We start from the raw sequence: 18,872 nt of genomic DNA, 5'->3' as shown, positions 1-18,872 counted from the left end.
GAGTTGGAGCAGTGAGCTGTGGGAAGAGGGAATGTTTCATGTAGCTTAACACACACAACAGGTCTGGGGGGATCTTTTGCCCTTTCAAGGTTGTCCCAGGATGCTGGCTTCCCTCATTCTCAACCTACTGCTGTTGGCTTTTTTCTGGGCTTGTCATGGGTGCATATACCCCATGCTGACCTGGCAGCCAAAGGGATGCAGGTACTGCTGGCCAGTGGCCAGTGCTGATTGGTAGCCTCACAGAAGCTGGGAAAATAAAGAGCTGGGAAGCAGAGAGGCATGGCAGCTTTCAGAAGATCAAGCAGGCTGGAGAAGGAAACTCCTGCCCACAAGCTGCTGAGAAGCTGTTCAGAGACTGCACCCAAACACAGTATAACTGGATGTATGGCCTGGGGAAGCCTACAGAAACCAAGGGAGGTAGGAAGGAGCTCAGGGCACAACAGGGGGAGTTGTTGAGGCCTGATTTTCCCTGTCTGGTTTAGGGCTCTGAGCTGGAACTCAGTGAAGTGGTTGGGCCTGGGTTCCCTTACCAACCCCAGAGAGACCTACAAAAGGCATTTGTGGACCTCCTGAGCATCAGGACCAGCTGACTCTGCCAAGTATAAGGAAAAACCCTCATGCACCCCAACGGGACTGAGACTAGCCCATAGTCCAGAGTGAGACTACCATAGATACCCGGGCAAGAGGAGCTGACTGATTGCCCCGTCAGATGTACTGAACTCTGGTGTAATGCTCTACCAGGCCAAAGGGGGTGCTGTTGCATCGAGGCACCAGCTCACAGCGCCCTACAGCTGTAGCTCTCCAGTCTCAGCAGCGGTCTGGTGCTCCCTTGGGATTTGCTCCATAGAGTGCACCGCAGAGCTGAAGTCAGAACATGTCTGCTTTGGGGATTCCAAGCTATGGTGCTTTCTGAACATCAGGGAAGCAGTGCTGTTACACTGGTAGAGAACCACAGAAGACAGATTCAGGGGAAAGGCTACTAGGTCACACCAAACCAAATGCTGCTACCTAAAGAAGATGCAGCCTCCTGCAAAAGATTTCTTGTTACCAGACTGGGAGACTGAGCTGCATACACCTCAAAACATCTGCTCTGTTGACAGGGGTATGTGATACCTAGTTGTTCTGTCAGAACAGTCCTTACACTAGACCTGCCCCTGAATCACCTCAGAGATGATCTGATCTGTACATAAAGTACTGTAAGTGCCTGCTTCTCAGATATCTCCATTTTAGTCCCACATTCCCAGGCTTCCACAGAAATTTGGTATCTCCTCACTTTTATTGCTGAAAATTTACATCAGAAATGCAGAATCATGAAACAGAGGGCAACAGAAAGTTATTTACCCTAAAGGAATGAATCTTATAGCATTATGAGTTCAGTGTGTGGTGGCAGGTTGAGAAGTGTATTGTTACAAGTCAAGTGTCTGTGAAGCAGTGGGGAGAACTTAATAGTACAGTATCTTTCCCAAGCCTCATTAAAAACTACATCCCCATCTCAGATGAAACAAAAATCTGAATCTTGGACACATTCAAATTGTTCAGGCAATGTCTCCCTCATTAGAAATCAGTAATGATTATTTTCTCAGTGATGCCTGTGAAACCCTGTTATCCTTGCACGAGTTTTTGCTGGTATTTATTGATGACTAAATCTGAAAACAATTGGGGTGCACACATGTAGCTGATGGCATAATTTGGCCTGCAGAACTTCTGTCAGTGTCAATGATGTACAAAATGGCAAGAATCCAGCTTCATGGTCAGAGCCCAGGGTGAGTTTGTGGGAGTTGAAAACTCAATACATTTGACACAGGTATGGAAATGAGTGAGCCACAGTGGATATGGAACTCCACAGTGCCATGTTACACAGTCACCTTTTAGACAGTTCATGTAAAATATTTTAAAGGTTATCTATCAAGTTTACATTAGAGCATCCAGCTTCCCACGGATACAACCTCTATTGACTCACAGAACTTGGGCAGGGCTGAATCTGGTCCATTGGAATCATAGAAGATTAGGGTTGGAAGAGACCTCAGGAGGTCATGTAGTCTAACCCCCTGCTCAAAGCAGGACCAACACCAACTAAATCATCCCAGCCAGGGCTTTGTCAAGCCGGGCCTAAAAAACCTCTAAGGATGGAGATTCCACCACCTCCCTAGGTAACACATTCTAGTGCTTCACCACCCTCCTAGTGAAATAGTGTTTCCTAATACCCAACTTAGACTTCCCCCACTGCAACTTGAGACCATTGCTCCTTGTTCTGTCATCTGCCACCACTGAGAACAGCCGAGCTCCATCCTCTTTGGAACCCCCCTTCAGGTAGTTGAAGGCTGCTATCAAATCCCCCCTCACTTTTCTCTTCTGCATACTAAACAAGCCCAGTTCCCTCAGTCTCTCCTCGTAAGTCATGTGCCCCAGCCCCCTCTCCAATTTGTCCACATCCTTTCTGTAGTGGGGGGCCCAAAACTGGATGCAATACTCCAGATGTGGCCTCACCAGTGCCAAATAGAGGGAGATAATCACTTCCCTTGATCTGCTGGCAATGCTCCTACTAATGCAGCCCAATATGCCATTAGCCTTCTTGGCAACAAGGGCTCACTGCTGACTCATATCCAGCTTCTCATCCACTGTTATCTCCAGGTCCTTTTCTGCAGAACTAAGGCCAGTCGATCCTCAGCCTGTAGCCATGCATGGGATTCTTCCGTCCTAAGTGCAGGACTCTGCACTTGTCCTTGTTGAACCTCATCAGATTTCTTTTGGCCCAATCCTCCAATTCGTCTAGGTCACTCTGGACCCTATCCCTACCCTCCAGCGTCATCTGCAAACTTGTTGAGGGTGCAATCCATCCCTTCATCCAGATCATTAATAAATATATTGAACAAAACCGGTTCCAGGACTGATGCATGGGGCATTCCACTTGATACCGGCTGCCAACTAGACATCAAGCTGTTGATCACTATCCGTTGAGCCCGAAAATCTAGCCAGCTTTCTATCCACCTTATAGTCCATTCATCAATCCATATTTTTTAAGGTAAGGTGGGTTTGTTTTTTAAATGTGATTGTCAAGTACAGAACACCAGGTGTTAGTGAAGACTGCCCAATAAAATGCTAAGGAGCTTCACAATTGCCTTATATTTTAATAATCTGGTAAAGCTAAGGAGTCATTCCTTACTATTCAGGATAGATTTTTCTTTTAATGCTTTCATGACAGCCTCTCTTTTTTCAAGTGCATTTTGAATGAGAAGAAGTCATCTTCAGGGAGTTCTGTACGTGTTCATTTTATGTTTATTTACCAATCACATTTTCTGCAAGATGATGCCAATTAACGAAAAATGCAACCAGAATTGCCTGAAGGAGACCAGTTAGTAGTTGAAATATAAACTTCAGAAGAAAAGCTTGCCCTAGATAACAAGCAAGCGTGAAAAATCAGGACACTTTTTTGGAGGTGGAGGGGCATAGTTGTGTATATAAGACAAAGTCCCTAATATCTGGACAGTCTTGGTATTATCAGGAAATCTGGTCACTCATCCTAGGTTGCCCAAAGACTGTTGTCCAAATGAATGCATTGATAGAATAAGTCAATTGCCTCTTTTCTCTTATGATTGTTTTGCCTTTCCTTATCGACCCAGGATAGAGTATGCTGAGGCTACATACCACTTCTCTGCTTGTTAAACTCAGGTGCTCCCACACTAATAAGCAATACGTAAAATAAAACATTTGTAATATGCTTACAAGGGCTTGTCATTTTGGTAGAAAGTTTAGTATTTGGGGGGCTTCATTTTGTATTTTTTCAAATATAATGGTATTATATCAGATAGAATCTGTGCTCGTTAATCAAGTTGATGGGTGGCTGATCCCTATTCCCTGGTAAAGGTTAAAACAAAAGCCCCTCAAGCTGTTTGAAATGAGCTTATTAATAAAAGTACAAATTTATTAATATTTCAGGACCAGTTTGCTTTCTATGTGGATGAAAAGAGAGGAACCTGTTCCTCTAAGATAGACTACAGCAGGTCAGAAATTGTTCCATGAGTATCAATCACTTCAGTGCGCCAACATCCCTCAAATAACATAGTAAACTCTGCCTCGTTCTTTTGATTTTAATAGAAAGGAAATTGCTGCAATAGAAAATTGTCACAGGTACATTCTCTGCTGATTTGAAAATAAATCTTTCTGTAGCTTTGACTCAATGTTTTCTTTTCCATTTCAATGTCATAGTTGTAGGAGACAGTTATCCTCTCACAAAATTCTGTTGCAGTGGGACTTAAGTATGTGCTAAATTTTAAGCACATGCTTAAGTGTTTTTTCTGAGTAGAGATACATTTAGCAGGTGTTTAAATGTTTGCTGAATTGAGGCCAAAATGTGGCTCTTATTTTTTTTTTAAATAACCCTGGAGGGTTAATTCTAGGCTTATTATTAAGGTTGCCCAATACTTCCCATTACAAGATCCTGTTTACAGTTGCTTATAAATTTGAAAAACTTTAACTAGCTCAGATTTTCATGATAGATATCTGCCTCAGGCTGGATATTTTTGAAAACTTTCTGCCAAAACAGTTCAGTTTTTTTTCAGAAAAAGTTGCTAGGGAAAATGCACTGTTTAGCCCATGATAAATTCTGGTCACCATTTTATGAAAGCTTCTCTGGAGGTGGGGCTTGAAATTTGGCATGGGAGGCCTTTGTGTCAGAGGTATGATTTTTGCTGTCCCCATGAAAATCCACCCAATATTTGGCCATGTTATAAGTGTGAAGAGAAAGTCAAAATAGGAGAAGAGAGGAATACTGAACGTTGCACAAACTCAAAAAGCATGCAAAGAGGCAAGAGAAACATAGCTAGGACAAAGATGTCATGAAATCAAAGAATATGAAACCAGAAACAACCATAAAGGTTCATTGCACCATTCAGAGAATGATGAGATAAAGAAGACAAGAAAAGGAATTAGCTACATGAAAACTAAGGATGGCAGAGTGTATGATATAAAAACAATATCCTGGAAAGATGGACTGAATACATGAAGGAACTTTTGACAGTTCTGAAAAATTGGAAGATATAAACATTAAAAGATGGAAAAGCACACATTATTACAATGTAGAAACTAAAAAGACACTAAAGAATAAAGCAAGGAGAAGCATCTGGGCAGGATGGTATTGTGATTGGAATGCTATAACCTCTGAATGATGATTGAAAAACTTATCTGCTAAAACTTTTAAATCAGATATACACACAAGAACTTCTGGAGGACTTTAGGAGGTCACATGCTAGAGAATGTGAACAACATAAACTATACACCTGATTAGTTTTTGTTAAAAATTGTTGGCACACAAATACATCAACATCTTGAGACAAGAATTTGGCATGAGTAGGCAGAAAGGAGGCAATCTTTTCCCTCAGGATTTTATGCAAGCACATGATAGAAGTGCAAAGAAGTGCAAAGGGAAACTTATATGTGCTTTGTAGATTATGAGATGGCATTTGATAAAATCCAATATGACACAATGATACATGTTCTTCAAAAATGTAACACTGGCTCTTGAGATACACAATTTTAAAAGCCTGCATTGGGGACAGAAAACAGCAATCATAAAAAACTATGAACTATCTGAGCATTGCAGCATCAAGGAAGGTGTACATCAAAGTTGCATTCTACCTCTATAACTATTTGACATGTAAGTAGATGGTATAATGAGGCACAGTTTAGAAGACACCAACCAGAACGTGCAGATTGTGACAGGTTTCAATTGGTCCATCGAGCCGCTGGGGGCGGTGGGGAGCTACTGCCTCACTCGCAGGCCTTGTTCACACCTTTCTGTTACTAGGGAATTAGCGGAGGGAGGTGTGCCGGCCAGAGTCTGTAGTGTGCCCCTCAGGCAGGGGGAGCGCCGGCAAGAGTCTGTGGCATTGTTGGGATTCTGCTACCCAAGACGGGTTGGCCGGGGTAGGGGAACGCAGGCCCACCCAACTCCACTGCGTTCCAGCCCAGGGCCCTGACAGTGGCGGGAGGAGAGGGTCCCACCACTGGGTCAGTGGGGAGCCATCTGCAACACGCTGACCAAATAGACCCACCACACTGTGCAGTTCTGCCCCAGGCTACTTCCTACCCAGTCTCTCAAGCGGGTCCCTCTGGTCCCTCCAGCTCGTCAGGGTATTCAGCTGCTGGCAGCTCCAGCTCCCTCTCCGCATCAGGCTCACACTGGCCCGGGTTATTGCCTGGCTCCTCCAGTCCCTCCGGGTACTTGGCAGCTGGCAGTCCTGGCATCCCCAGTCCTTCCTCCAGTTCAGGTTTCTCCTGGTCCAGGGCCTCCCCTGGCTCGGCAGCAGGGTCTGGAGGGAACAGCCAGCAGCCTGTGTCTGTCTCCCTCCCTGGTGCTGCCCTGACCCACCCTTTGTACTTCCTGTTCCATCCCTCCCCTTCCGGGGGGGTGGAGTAAGCTTGGCCTGGCCCCGCCCACTCAGGCTGTGAGAGTGGCTCTTTACCCTCTGGTTCAGAGGGAAGCCACCCTGGCTCCCTACACAGATCAATGGCTTATTAATCAATAATGAAAATACATCAGTGACCTATTTTGCATCACTTCGACTAGAGAAGTATTTCAGAACATGCTGACATTGTTCACAACAATGAGCAAGAAATACAGAATGGCTGTCAATGTTAGGAAGACAAAGTGTGATAAGAAAACACACCTGCACACAAGGAAGGCAACAGCTATACCTTGATGGCTGAGTAGTGGAACAAGTAAACAGGTTTCCCCCTATTTAGGGAATCTAATTTAAACATCAGATGGAAGATGTGACCAAGAAATTAAGAGAAAGATACAGCTTGCAAAAAATATGTTCAACAGCTTCCAAAGATTTCTATGTTTTCAAAAGTTTAAAACTGCACAGCAGCACTAGATTGCTGAAGTGCTACATGTGATCTGCTCTTCGGAAGCTGGACACTTAAAAAGACACTGAAAGAACACTTGGAGCATTCATGTTTTGGAGTTATAGAAGACTGTTAACAATTAGCTGGATAACCAAAACTGCAAACAAAGGAGTGAGGAGAAGAATGAATTTAAAAAGAGCACAATTACTTGCGATCCTAGGTAAAAGAATAACCTCTTTTTGTAGACACATAGCTCACTGATTGCAAAGCGACTTGCTTCCAGCAATCATCTATCAGGCAAGATCACAGGCAAACCAGAAGGAGGAAGAAAAAAATCCAGTTACATCATAGATACCACCAGATGGACTCTAAAAGAGAGTGGAAGTTTTACAACACTGTCCTGATGGTGAAAGATGGAATGTGGTGATTGACAATCTTCACATTGGAGATGTTACTTGAAGAAGAAAAGTCTAAAAGATTGCAGTTCATGCTCAGTACAGACTTGATAGAGCGTCACAGCTAAATTCTATCAGCCCTGGATGTGCTCCATCCTAAGGCTGAGAACTTTCCCTGCAATTCCATCCCTGGGACGCTGCAGGCCAGGCTGGGCCAGGTCTGTATCTGGGCTTGGGTCTGGGCACTGAACAGGGACAATGAGTTGGGGGAGCAGTGGGGGACACACTGAGATTTGATGAGGAGCCTGGGAAGGCAGACTGGGAATCAGAGTCAGTAGGAATGGGGATCCTGGGAAGGAGGGGGTGTGAGAAAGAGAGAGCTCAGATGAGGAGCCAGGAAGGGAGAAATTGGCTAGGCTTAGTTAGGAGACTGGGGAGGGGTAATTAGAAATAGTTGGGCAAGGAGACTGGGAGTGGGTAGAAGACTGAGAGAGACAGTCCAGAGCGGTGAGACTAGGACTTGCTGGGCAAGGAGACGGGGACTGAGATGAGAAGCCTTAAGAATGGAGACATGAACTAGGTAGGTAAGGACAATGGGAGGGCAGGGTATTGAGAGGTGTGGAAGAGACAGGACTTGGACAGAGACAGGTTGTAGGGGATGAGGCAGAGGGGTTAAGCTGAGGGGAATAGACAAAAGAGTCTACTCACTCAAGAACACTCCCCTCTCTGCAGTTAGCAAATGTCTGTGCAACCTACCGGCAAAGGGTCTCATCACCCTCTACTGCTGGTCCATATAGAGAATAACAACCTGCTATTGGTTATTCAATTAGAACAAATGGCAGACGTCTGGGCACTGCCTCCAACCACATCTAACCTGTTGATGACCCATGTGGGTGTCAATATGATACCACATGATGGAATTTCTGTTTTCAGTTTTGCTTTTTAAACAACAGCAAATTACACAAAAACAAACTGTGAAAAGAACATTCTTGAGGTTTCAAAGTCAAGCACTTAAACTTTAGAAAATACCAGAATGAAGGATGCCTCTCACAGGAGTGTTGTGAAAATAAATTCACTCATGTCTGTGAAGCACTCCGATATTATAGTGATGAGCTCCATAGACAAGCCCATGTGGAAATTAATAATTCTGTCCTCAGAGCAGGGTTTGAATAGAGTGCAATAAATAAGACCTCAGGCTGCATATTGTTCAATGGAAGAGAAAACAAAATATTGACTCGCTGTTCATGAAGTGAGTGCTGTCCATTCTGTGCATTTCCTAACTTAATTCTGGCACTGCCTAACTTTTGAGTGCTTGACTTTGCAACTTCATGTTCTTTTATCAGGTTTGTGTGCTATCTATCTATCTATGTTTAAATTGTACATGGTGGGGGGGTGGAGAGGCTCTGCTATTTCTGAATGTTTCCAGGTAGACATCTCTGTCTCAGGGAGGCAGGTACGGCATCAGCAGAGAGAAGGGCCAGCAGTATCTCCTGGGACAGAAGAGGCTTCCTAAAGAGAAGAGATTGCTGCTTCTTCCTAGAGCAACAGTTTGAAGAGCTTTAGGAAGAAAGAGCAGCTTCTCAGGTGATCCGAGATGCTTTTCCTGATAGTTGCTAGACTTGCTCAGTTGGACCCATTGAAATCAATGTGGCTGTTCCATTGACTTAGTAGGTATTGGATGAGGCCCTGGTGGATCCGAGACAGGGACTTGTCAGCGGAGGCTCCCACAGACTGCATCTTGCTCCCTGTAATGGTCCACGTGATTTTACTGGTGTTTCAAGTGCAGTACAAACAGAGCCATATTAATGGACAGGCTTACGGGGCCCCTTAATTATGATCTTACATATGTCATTTTATTTATTAATGGGGCCATAAAACATATATGTAGCCTGTATGCACCACTGTTAGAGCAGGAAATATTGTTCACAAGTCTACATTTTTATTTAGTAACACTGGACACTCCCTCCCTTGAAAATGGTTTCAGTGGTTTTGACACGACTTGACTGTTTTTAGATGAACACAAGGGTGCTTGAACTACAATGTGACTATGTAAATTAATGTACACACCACTGTGCGGTTGCTCACGCTGCTAAAGACTAACTGTTCCTGCTATGTGAATTTGTGAATCATGGATTTGTGTACCAACTACTGCTACTCAAGCAAATATGCTAAATAGAGGGGTGGGAGTTTAAAAGAAGTAGCTATATTAGAAAAAACTCCAAAGCTTAGTGTGTTTTAAAAACAAAACAAAAAACAAAAAAACAGAAAAGCTCCTACAAGAGATTGAAAAAAAAAGACAGGGAGCAACACGCCTGTCGGGAGCTGGTAATGTTGAGAACTTGCACACAGAAGGAAAGGCCATAGAAGTACAGCAGTGTATTACTATATTGAAAGCTGCACAAGAAGAAAAGATACACTGTTTTTACACCTCCTGCATGGTGGAGAAAATTAACTGAAAAGGAGAGGCAGTTTGGGGTTGCGAAAGATTCAGCTGTGTTCAGAAACACGGATGTGGAAAACGTCCTGATGTCTGCACAGGTAGTTGCAGGGAAAATAAAAAATATTTTAAAATCATTTATTTTTATTTTGTCTGCACAGTTATGAAATAGTTGCATGAGATTGGCTTATTTACTCTCTCCATCGACTGGAAATGTTTACTGCGTTACATGTCAAACTTTTCTCCAGTAGCTCATGGGCTTTTACAGAAGGATTTAGTGATTGGAAACATCCTGAGTGACTCTGAGCAAGAGAGGGGCACAGAACACTGAAACTGCCTGCTGGCTTGTATAACACATCCAAAATCATCTGGGAGGGACAGGGTTGATGCTGATCTGGCAGGCCAGTTTACTTCAGTACTGCAGAGGTGTTCTTCAGCAGGGGTTGCAGCTGTAAAGTTTCTGAGTGCTCATGGATTTGGCTTCCATGGCCAGCATGAAATGCTAGGATCCAAAAGCAGTGGGTATTATTTGGGGATTTTGGAGCTAAAATCAGTTTGATCCATTTCTGCCTGACCACCTGGCTAAATTTGGGCAGAAGAGGGAAAGCCCTCCTACCTCTCCTCAACTATATATGACAAATTCATTGAATTGAAGAGAAAGAAAATTTAAAATGCCATAACAGTAGAATTACAGCAAGCCAAATATTACTCTGTAATTGTTGATTCAGCTCCGGATGTAGCACCTGTAGACCAGCTCATAGTCATCTGTGGATGTCTCAATTCAGAGAGGCAAATAGCTGAGTGATTCATCAAGTTTCAACCACTTGAAGACCACATAGATGTAAACCTGGCTGAACCTGTGCTGGCTATGACAAATAACCTAGGTTTGGATATGCCTTACTGCTGTGGACAATCATATGATAATGACAGCAATATGGCTGGTTATTGCTATGGTCGGTAAGCCCATCTAAGGAAAACCCACTAATACAGTATGTGCCCTGCAAGACACATTCCCTAAATTTATTTGAAGTCAACAGTGTTCAGATGCAGTCCCTTTTGGGGAGCGGGGAAGATGCGAGGTTATGCTGGCACTATACTTTCTGCTCTGCATCAACGTACTGTTGGAAAACTATTTTCCACAATGTAAATACTGACACTAATCAGAGATTGTTGACTCTCAAAGTCTGTCAGATACATGCTGGTGTAGTTGTGCCAGGTCTATCACAGCAGTGTGTCAACAATAAAACAGTATTCAACAAGCCTTGGAAGAGCTGTCAAAAGAACAAATCAGGCTCCCGAAGCTCATTTAAATGCAGCTTCTCTTCAGAAGAAAATGAAACCCACTAGACCTTGCAAAGGGAATTAAAACCAATAGTAAAAGGTTCTACAGACATATAAATAAGAAGAAAACAAAGAAAGAAGTGGGACCTCTAAACACTGAGGATGGAGTGGAGGTTAAGGATAATCTAGGCATGGCCCAATATCAAAACAGATACTTTGTCTTAGTCTTTAATAAGGCTAATGAGGATCTTAGGGATAACGGTAGCATGAGAAATGGGAATGAGGATATGGAGGTAGATATTACCATATCTGAGGTAGAAGCGAAACTCGAACAGCTTAATGGGACTAAATCGGGGGGCCCAGATAATCTTCATCCAAGAATATTAAAGGAATTGGCACATGAAATTGCAAGCCCATTAGCAAGAATTTTTAATGAATCTGTAAGCTCAGGGGTTGTACCTTATGACTGGAGAATTGCTAACATAGTTCCTATTTTTAATAAAGCAAAAAAAAAGTGATCCGCACTGGTGAGACCTCATCTGGAATACTGTGTGCTGTTCTGGTTTCCCATGTTTAAGAAGGATGAATTCAAACTGGAACAGGTACAGAGAAGGGCTACTATGATGATCCAAGGAATGGAAAACCTGTCTTATGAAAGGAGACTCAAAGAGCTTGGCTTGTTTAGCCTAACCAAAAGAAGGTTGAGGGGAGATATGATTGCTCTCTATAAATGTATCAGAGGGATAAATACCAGAGAGGGAGAGGAATTATTTAAGCTCAGTACCAATGTGGACACAAGAACAAATGGATATAAACTGGCCATCAGGAAGTTTAGACTTGAAATTAGATGAAGGTTTCTCTCCATCAGAGGAGTGAAGTTCTGGAATAGCCTTCCAAGGGAAGCGGGGGGGGGGGGGGGGGAAAGACCTGTCTGGCTTCAAGATTAAACTCGATAAGTTTATGGAGGAGATGGTATGATGGGATAACATGATTTTGGCAATTAATTGATCTTTAACTATTCATGGTAAATAGGCCCAATGGCCTGTGATGGGATGTTAGATGGGGTGGGATCTGAGTTACTACAGAAAATTTTTTCCTGGGTATCTGGCTGGTGAATCTTGCCCATATGCTCAGTGTTCAGCTGATCGCCATATTTGGGGTCGGGAAGGAATTTTCCTCCAGGGCAGATTGGAAGAGGCCCTGGGGGTTTTTCGCCTTCCTCTGTAGCATGGGGCATGGGTCACTTGCTGGAGAATTCTCTGCACCTTGAAGTCTTTAAACTATGATTTGAGGACTTCAGTAGCTCAGATATAGATGAGAGGTTTATTGCAAGAGTGGGTGGATGAGATTCTGTGGCCTGCATTGTGCAGGAGGTCAGACTAGATGATCATAATGGTCCCTTCTGACCTTAATATCTATGAAACAATTGGTGACAGCTTTCATGGTACACTTTTGGAACACTCTGCTTGATTGGTTCAAACTGACTAACATCCAGATGCAGAATATAGACCTAGATCTAAGTACTGCTGTTAATTTACTGCCCTCCCTGGAAACCTGCATCACCAACGGGAGGCTTACAATAAACAATGTTCTGTCTGAATATTTTGGAGCCCAGTATAAACTGGGTGTGCTCGATGTCAATGACGCTTGCAGATGAGCAGCAGAACTTGCTGCCATTTAACCTCAAGACATGGATCAAAATGTGCCTGGCAAATGCTATCCGTTTCAGTTCTTTGCAGAGAGTGAGATACAAGTCACTGTACACACTGCAGCAGATACTATGGCATAGTCGTCTTCAGTCTCATTTCCTAAAGTTGACATTGCCCTGTGATTTTTTTTTCTCACCCTACCTGTGACAAACTGTAAAGGAATATACAACACATGCTTTTAATCAAGTATTTTGACTATAGACCCTGCATGAGTTCTATATGATTGCCAGGAGTGGCACTGGGAGGGGGCTTTTTATATTATCAGTCAGCACTTGACCTAATGTCTAATTTTATTTAATTTCTGTCATAAGCCCCCATACTATAGCAATAGGCACACAAGCAACCACTGAAGGACTGATTTCTGCAATGCTTCTTTACATCGAGAAGCACCTTTGTGAATGACTGGCCTTCTCTGGTAGAATAAAGATGGCAGAATTGAGCCCTAGATGAATATTTTAACTAAAATGATTTTAAATGATCATGTTGTTTGTATTGTTTAAAGGGAGTGTTGTAAAGGCCAAAACTATAACAGGGTTCAAAAAAAGAACTAGATAAGTTCATGGAGGATAGGTCCATCCACAGCTATTTGCCAGGATGGTCAGGGATCCACCCCATGCTCTGAGTGTCCCTAGCTTCTGTTTGCCAGAAGCCGGGAGTGGATGACAGGGAATAAATCACTTGATGATTGCCCGTTCTGTTCATTCCCTCTGAAGCACCTGGCATTGGCCCTGTCAGAAGACAGGATACTAGGCTAGATGGATCATTGGTCTGACCCAGTATGGCTGTTCTGATAATTCTGTGAGAGGTGCTGTGTTAATAGCACTGGAGGCTGAAAGCTTTGGTTCATCAAGAGAACAGGCACAACATGGGCAGCAGCAATCAAATCATCCCTGCAGGGGTAGAGCAACAAGTTTCATTGTTCTTCAGAGACTAGTAAAGAGGATTAAAGTTTTACAGATGGCGCCTGTTGTTCTGTGATCTCACATTACTTTGGGATTTTTGCAGGTCACAGAGTGTATGATTCATCTTCATTCTTTCCATTCTTGAACTTCATGAAATAGCTACTGATTCACTCTGAAGTTCAGCTAATGCCTAATAGCTCATCCTGCCCCTTACTAATCCAATAAAATTCAGGCAGTGTCGAAGGCTAGGGGATCATATCATTTCAGCCAGTCTAGAGGGGAAGAAAAAAACTCATGAGAAGTGATTATGGAGTTATCTATTGAAAGCCAAATGGAATGGAGAAAGGGAACCGTGCCACTACACTTCAGCCAGAGACAGTTGAGAGAAATAGAATTTCTCTTCAACTTGAGGAGAAGAGATAGGCAGAGGATGTTAAGTCTGTTTTTGCAAAACTTAATCAGCTGGGGTTTGGTTCTGCAAAAACAAAAGTAGGGTGGTTCAGATCTGCGTTCAATTTTACTGAGATTATGAAAATTTGAGTAAGCAGTCTGGATAAAAGGTTGTGGTTCCATCCATCGTTGTAGTGAGCAAAGGAAAGCTGGTGCTGCTCATGATGTTTTTCTTTTTTGCAAAACCTCGTCCATCTGATTTTGGTTTTGCAAAACAAGGGTGACTCCAATTTGGGTTCCATTTTATCCCAACCACCAAATTTGGAAGGGATTCAGACTCAAGATTCTAGTTTGTGCCCTCGTCTACATGTAAGCATGGGGGGAAGGCACATTGAGGTGGCTGGAGCCCTAGGCACCCCTGTGGCACATAGACTATAATACTTTGGACTAATTTTGCTTAGTAGGTTTAGCGTGCGGGCACAGAGTGGTGTTGCTGGCCTGTGATACACAAATGGTCAAACTAGATGATCTGGTGATCTCTCCTGGCCTTAAACGCTAGACTCTATAAATAGTATCAGGCAGATTTAATCTTAATGGAGACTGGAGAGGCGGAGGAAGCAAACCTCTCCAGCCAAATCCTAAAACAAGGTTCCTCACATGAAATCACCTGGAGACAAACATAGGTTGCAAATTGAGAATTGTCACTAGAGCCTTGATCACAGCATCCTCTGATTAAGGCCTGGCATCCTACAGTAACTTTTGAACATCCTGTACTTTATTTTAAAATGACCAGGGAGGCACCAGAGCATATTTTTTACAATTTGTTTTGTCAGTGGCATTTCTTTAGTTATTGGCTTGTTTCAGGTTAGCACCGTACTTCAGCAGGGCCACGTCACTCCGTTACCCACTGGGAGGAATGAAGCGTGCTGGCTGGCAGGAACACATTATGTGGTGTGTGGTAGCTCTGTCTATTCAGTGGAAGCTCTCCAGCAGTCAGAGCTTTTTCCAGGATATTGTTTGTTTGGATTTTTAAAAAAATTGTTGGCAAAATTATGGCATCAAGCGTGCGGTATTTAATGTTTTATGTGAGTAAAGGAACGAAGCTTCATCACTGGAGGGTTAAGAGAAAGTTAAATTACATGTCATTCTTGCTCAAGCTACATCCTGGTCACTGTGGCTGCTTAACTGTAAAGGTCCAGGTTGTGCCCAGTTGCTTTGCTGTTGAAAGAGGGCAGGGAGTGTACAACGAGCCTCCGTCCTTGTGCTCTGTGCTGCCTCTGGACACAGCTGCAGTGCCTATATTATGCAATGCTCAAGGACCACTCCCTCTGTGCACTCACTGGGGAGAGGAGAGGCACAGAAAGAAACTGGGGTCATGGCCCCACTCTCCTAGAAACCAGTTAGTGAAACTAGCCAGGCACACAAAGGGAAGTATGCTGCATGTCCTCAAGGCACAGTGCCCAAATTGTATGACTGGTCACTACTTGGTACAGAGGGGCAGTTTGAAGCAGGAATAGTGCAGAACGGCCTTCCCCAGAGCAATGAGTTTTCCCTTCTCCTGCGTGAATGTGAATTCTGCATCAGTCTCAGCTCGGTGCTGCTTGGCTTAAAGATTGTCCCGAAGACAGCACTAGAGCAGTGGTTCTCAATGACCGGTCTGTGGACCAGCCCCGGCCTCTGAGATCTCCCTATTTAGGAAGGCAACAAGCCAGTCCCTGGTTTCAAAAAGGTTGATGAACGCTGCACTAGAGCACCTGTGTAATGGGTGGGGCTGTCTGTGCCAATAGTTATTCCAGTACATAGGAGAGTTATTGAAGACGATAAGAGCCACAGGAGCAGGGATTTCAGGTAGCAGTCGTAGGAAACGAAGTACAGCATGGCATAACAGTAAGCCTGACATCTATGATTGCTCTTTATTTATTGTGTGGTGTTTGGTGATTTTTTTGTCAAGCCTATTTCTGGTTTTGCCATTAACCCAGCTGCAGTACAAGTTAAACGTCCCAGACTTAATATGTCAGTATTCCACATCATCTTATTTTAAACCAATGGCACCAATAAAAGATACAGCTTTCGTGCTATTTACATTTCAGCTTTGATTATTCAGGTGAGTGCCATATAACATTGCTATGGTCTGGTTCCCTTTTCTCCTCCGTCCAAAATCAAGATGCACGAGAGGCACAGCTAAAGGATATTGGAGGAGCCTCATATAAGTAATTTGGTTTGGGATGAGATTCTGACCTTCCCCAAAGTATTGGCAAGTTGTAGTATGGCCCATTACAAGGAGAAGCCTGAGGCATGACATTCATATCTGGATCTAGATCCAGGCTTCTTTAGTGTTTGAATCCAAAGCTCCAGTTTGGGACCATCTGTACTTTCTATTAATGAAATATATGTTTCCTACTTCACATATTTCAGAAAATAGACTGTTCATTTCAGAATATTTTAGCTGTTGTTTGGATTGTCATTCTTTGGTGTACAGGAATAGAACTGCATTTGGGGTGGTTAATGGAGTGAATACTGAATCTAAAGTTTGCCTCTTTTACTGTGAATTTATGGCCATCAAACCCTTTAATGACAGCAGATTAAGATTTTCTGCTTTCAGTAATTTGTGGCACTCCTATTTTCCATATCCTGGAAAAGTACCACATCTGTTCTTGTTTATATGATTGTGTGGCAGTTTCATAACGCACAGAACTTCTAATAAAATGCTAGTGTTAATTGTCAGTTCAGTTCCAGTCTGATGTTCTTATCATTTATAAATGAGTAAAGATCTTCAGAATGTTGTTTTAATTAAAATTGTGGTGCTGTACTCAGAATAGGGTAAATATTTTAAATTTGCTATCTTGCAAACTAAACTGGAGCAAGGTACGTCACTTTTTAGGATGCAGAATTGCATGATTCATCATGTTATGCAGACACCAGATTGCTTTTTTTATAAGTACCAGGCAAGCTATATAGCAAGAAAATAAAACAGAAGACAGAAAAGTAATACCAAAAAATTGATGAAGTATCTTGTCAAAAGGTCTTATGGTACTGTAAGCAATAGACTAGAACACTTTTTTAAAAATAGGCATTGACAGAACAGCATGTGCCAAGATCTGTCCTGAGTTTCACTCCTGCAATCCAACTCATGGCAGAATTGCCCCCTATGTCTCAGCACACCAGAAGATGATGTACTGTCCTGGCACTTGTTTAATAATTATACCCATTTAAAAATCAAAGATCTCAGCTCATTCTTTTTAGTTTTTCAGATTATTGCAGTGCTAGGTGCACTTGGTCCTGAAGCAGGACCAAAGACACCTAGACCAAGCTGACAGATGTTTGTCAAACCTGTTCTTAATAGCCTCTAGTTATAGGGATTCCACAATCTCCCTATGTAAACTTTTCCATTGTTAACTAGCCTTAGAAAAGAAAACTTTCTAATTGTAATATCTAAGATAGATCTCCCTTAATGCAAACTAAGCTGATTATTTCTTGTCCTACCCTTGGTGGACAGGGAGAACAATTGATCACCATCGTCTTTATAACAACTTTTTACATATTTGAATACTGTTATCATGTTGCTCCTTAGATTAAACATGTCTAGTTCTTTCCTCATAGGACATGTTTTCTAAACCTCATAGCACTTTTGTTGCTCCCTCTGGACTTTCCCCAGTTTGTCGACATCTTTCTTAAAGTGTGATACCCAAAATTGGACCCAGCACTCCAGCTGAAGCCTCACCAGAGCGGAGTGTAATGCAGTTTGTTTTTTTTTTTAAGCAAGAAGCAAGGCCGATATGAATTTAGGATAAAATATTTTGGTTTGTTGTCATGTTGTAGAAGTAACATACTGCGCATATAAGTGCACAAATGGGATTGATAATGGAAGAATGGGGCAGAGGAAGAGTGTACCAATGAAGAGCAAATATAATATATTTGAAAAACTCACCTTTCATGCCATGCATTTCTTTCTTCAGCCAAAGTGAATTCTATGGAGTCTTGTTATAACAGCAGTCACTGGAGTCAATTGATAGTGTCCCTTGTCATATAATAGGTATCTAAACTTCAGCAAACCTGGCCCATGTCAAAATTAAGTCTCTTAACAGCACTTCTGTGTGTCACACCTTTTAATTATACGCGTCAGCCACCAATTAATTCATTCCAGCTCCAAAAGGCTTCACTAAATGGATTTTCAAATTTCTGAGAAGACTATATACATTTTATTTGTTTTTAATATTCAGATCTTTATTTTAGGAAAGTTACCCGTGGTTCTCTTCAGTTATATGGCTCCATGCTGTCTTACTTTATGGCTAACAGGAGTGATATAGGGTCTAAAATGTAGAATGTAACAAAGTGCAGCATATTGCTGCCAGTGACTTTTAAAAGACACTTATATTCACCATCTGCTATAGGTTTTCAGCGCATAACCAGCAGTAAGCCTTATAATTTTCATGGGGTTTATGGAGAATTGCAGGTGCATTGTCAGATTTGACAGTTGTTTAACTTCTTGCTTTATTTTTACTTTTGCTTTCTTATAGTCATTAATAAATATAAATACATCATTAATAATAATACTGCTGCATGAGAAGTATCTGAAAGAATGAGGTGAGACCACATTGACTAAAAATCTAACCAACTTTAATGCAGCCAGAGCCCTCACAGAAGCACTTGGCTCTCCTAGAGCTGGCAACAGGCACCACCACACGAAGACTTTGCTTCAATTCTATTTCCCCAGCATCTCTCTCAAATCACACCTACCTGCAACCTAGCCACTGTGGGAGGAGAAGTTCATTGCAATGCATTTGTCTACACTGTGGTTTTATGAAAAACAGTTCTTGTCAAGCAAACTAGATATCTTTTGATGTGATTATAAATTTGATTGACAAAGGTAACTGATAGACTTCTGCAAGGTGTTTGATTTACAACATTTAGG

Source organism: Natator depressus, chromosome 2 (genome assembly GCF_965152275.1).
Source record: "Natator depressus isolate rNatDep1 chromosome 2, rNatDep2.hap1, whole genome shotgun sequence".
Lineage (NCBI taxonomy): Eukaryota > Metazoa > Chordata > Testudines > Cheloniidae > Natator > Natator depressus.
This window is presented reverse-complemented; position numbering follows the sequence as displayed.